The sequence below is a fragment of the Canis aureus genome, chromosome 25, assembly GCF_053574225.1.
Source record: "Canis aureus isolate CA01 chromosome 25, VMU_Caureus_v.1.0, whole genome shotgun sequence".
Lineage (NCBI taxonomy): Eukaryota > Metazoa > Chordata > Mammalia > Carnivora > Canidae > Canis > Canis aureus.
Window position 1 is genome coordinate 26745023 of NC_135635.1, and position 3632 is coordinate 26748654.

The window sequence follows — 3632 nt, forward strand, 5'->3', positions numbered from 1 at the left end:
ATTTTAGGTTCTGGTTCAGTGTGTTTCCTAAAGATATGTGTCCAAGGCAGACTGGGAGGGTAAAGGGTTCAACTTGTAGAAGAAATGTATTTACCCAGCTCCTGACTTTAATTTCATGCAAGCCCTGGACATTCTGAATTTTACTATACTTATAAGTGCCCATGGAGGTGGGGTAGACCTGGAGAGCTTTGCTCCCTGGTCTTTCTCTGCAGGACTTCTCTGGAAGGTTCCCTCTGCACCCTCCCTCCTGCTGCTACAGAGACTCCCTGGGCTCCAACTATAACCACACAGCTGGCCTCTGGGACCTTCACATGTGGCTGACAGAGCCGGGGGTGAGGAGAACAATTCTCCTTTAGGTTGCTTGGGTTAATGTTCTCAGGGTCTCCCCTGGCCCTGAGAGGAGCTGAGGGAGCTGGTCTCTGCAGAGCCCCGAGAAAGCCTAGGTAAGAGGCGGGGGCCAGCTTGCCGTGCTGTCTTAGATCTTCACACACTTGGCTGGTGGCTTCATCCCTGGTCCCTTGAAACCTAGATTCAAACCTGGCCTGTACACTGACCTCAAGGTCTCTATTTTCTGCCTCAGTTTCTCCTTAAGTGGGTTTCATATGTGTAGTTGTGGGAGCCCTTAGTGAGGAGCTGCTTGAAGGCATTGATCCCGACTGCTCAGAATGAGTCCATACTGCTGACCCCAAATTAACGAACAGTCACTGCCATGTCATTTTGCTCACACAGTTCATGGTGCTTCCTTAGCTCTCAATGCAGACACGGTCCCAGGCCTTCATCTCCCCCCTCTCCTCCATGGGATTCCTAACCAGGCTGTCCCAGCACCTTCTCTAGAAGTGGTCAGCATCACTTGCCTGCCTGCCTCAATTTCTCCTAGCCCTCTCAGCTATCTGGGCCCATCCAGCAACAGCAGGTCCTGAGAGGGGCCCGAGCTCAGCAGGAGCCAGGTGAGAGGGCAGAGGCTCCTGGAGCCACTCTGCAGCCCCCTCCCTGGCCTGGCTCCCCCTCCTGCTGCACACCTGCCTCCTTCTCTCTCCCTGTCTGCTCCCCAATGTCCTCCCTGCAGCCCTGGCTTCTTCCTTCCATCTTGGCCTCTTTCACCTTCAGCATTGTCTGGCAGTTTTGTCTGTCTATTGGTCTAAACATGTTGTGGTCTGAGGTTTCCCAGGACTGGGTCTGCCCTCAGCTTCTCCCTCTGGCTGTCCCCCTGCCTGTGTCCCTCCCTCAGGGTCAGAGGGTCTCCCTTCCTCTCACATCTGTGTGAGTCTCACCCTGGGAGCCTGTCAGTGTCTCCCCCTGCATGTCCTGCTGTCTCCTGTGCTGTCTCCCCACCCCTCGTCCCTCTGTGCCCTCCCCTCCAGCACTCTCTGCTTCTCTCACCTCTGTCTCTCTCAGCCTCTTCCCCTGTCTCTGGCTCACAGCCCCATCTCTCCCTCCTTTCCTCCTCCCACCCTCCAAGATTCAGATACTTCAGGAGAAATCATCAAGATGGGCCATAATCCACTGAGAGGGATACTTGACGGGATGAGCACTGGATGTTATTCTGTATGTTGGTAAATTGAACACCAATAAAAATTATTTTATTAAAAAAAAAGATGGGCCATAATCAACAGGTTCCCCCATGTTGTACCCCCTGAGGGACTTATGGCCCCACTTTTGCATCTTCTGTATTAGCCCCCGCCCTGGGCCAATTATTTACCTTGTAACTATCTAAGGCCCTGGCCTGTCCCCCAGCCTCCCACCCTCTTCACAGCAGGCAGTGAGTAGCATGGGGAAAAAGCAGAAAGGATTGCTCTATGGACCAGATGCAAGATACACAGACCTTCCCCTGCACCTGCCCTTCTTTCCCTCAAGCAGAGTCACATCTGGGACTATCCAGCTTGAGGCAGGGAAGACAGCCTAAGACCCTGGGAACAGGCACAGATCACACACCCAGCTGCCCCTCCCCTACTGTCCTGTCATCACAGCCCTCCTGCCAACCCTGCCAGGCTCCTTCGCCTCTGGGAATCCTGGCTCTGTGGTCTGGGCTGGGTCACTTACCCCCTCCCCAGCACAGTGCCCACCCGGAACACAGAAGGTGCTCAGTCAGTGCCTCTGGCCCCTGCCTCCTGGAGATGTGTTAGGGTGGGGGCAGTGGGATCTGTAGGTTTCCTCAGGTGGAGGTTCTTCCTGAGATCTGAGATCTGGGGAACTTCTTTCTGCTCCAAGTTCAATGCTATCTCTTTGTATAGTTAGTATCGATTCTGTATCTTTAGGGATCTGCTGCTACTCTTCTCTCCCCGCCCTCTACCTCCACTTCCACCCCAGATTTATGGCACTTAATTAGGGTCTAATGGAATCTCAGCACTATCAAGTAGAGGCAGTGGTGCCCCCTTTCCTTAAGACACAAGTCTTCTTAAGTCCATCACTTGCACACTCAGCCCTGGGTCTCTAAGTAGGTCCCACCTTCTCTATCTCTGAGGAGTCTTTTCTCTGTTTGCAGATTAACATTCTGGGAAGGAGGAGGCACCTTTCTTTGGTCACTCTTTCAGCATCTTGGAAGACATACACTTTAAATGTTTAGAACAGGAAGCTCTGTAGTCAGGGATTATAACTTTACTTCCTCCACACAATGCTCAACACACAATCAATTAGAATATGCTATGAACACTGAGTGGAACCTGTGTGACTGTCTCAGGACATCCCTCATGGTGAAGCCTAAGACAGTTTCCTTTTTGTTTTATTCCTAGAATGATAGGAAAAAATGGTGACGGTGCTGGGTTACATGTAAGTGGTAGAGAAACCATAGGAGATTCTGGGAGAGGCAGCAAGAGGATGTTGTGCTCTCTCCTTGTTTAAAGAACTCTTGAGGGGCACCTAGGTGACTTAGTTAAATGTCAGACTCATGATTTTTGCTCAGGTCATGATCTCAGGGTTATAAAATTGAGCCCCTTATTGGGCTCTGTGCTGAGGATGGGGCCTGCTTGAGATTCTCTCTCTCCCCCTCTACCCTTTTCCCGGCTCACAATTTTCCCTTGAGGGAAAGAAGGAAAGAAAGAAGAAAGAGAGAGAGAAAGAGAGAAAGGAAAGAAAGAAAGAAGAAAGAAAGAAAGAAAGAAAGAAAGAAAGAAAGAAAGAAAGAAAGAAAAAGAAAGAAAGAAGAAAGGAAGGAAGGAAGGAAGGAAGGAAGGAAGGAAGGAAGGAAGGAAGGAAAAGGAAAGAGGAAGGGAGGGAGGGAGGGAAAAAGGAAGGAAGAAAGAAACTCTTGACCGGGCTCTTCAGGAGATCTGGGACTGACCTCCAAATAATCACAGGCTGGGCTCCACCTGGCCCCCCACAATCTCCTCTAGCCAACCAGGACCTCTTCCAAACCCAGGACCCTGGAGAGCTTGTTTACTTATAAATTCACATCTTGCTGCCAACAAAGTCTCCAACAAAGTCCCATTTAAGCTCTCAGTCAACCGCCTCACCTACACAAGGCCCCGCTAGTCTTCCATTGCCCACCTCTAGCCTTCCTTCAGGATTTTGGCTAAGCCACCTCCTTCACACTTTCCCACTGTTCCCAAAGCCTTGGCCTCCCTTGAAGCCACACCTCCCAGAGGCTCCACCTCCCTGAGTGCCCCTCCTGCTGCTGCCTTCTGCTAAGCTCCTCT

General features: G+C 51.3%; 1 pseudogene across 2 annotated transcripts in view; it reads left to right on the top strand.

Moving 5' to 3' along the window:
• Nucleotides 1–3632, top strand: part of LOC144297116 (cationic amino acid transporter 3 pseudogene) — a 153139-nt pseudogene that overhangs the window by 83462 nt on the left and 66045 nt on the right. The gene's annotated exons all lie outside the window — the stretch shown is intronic.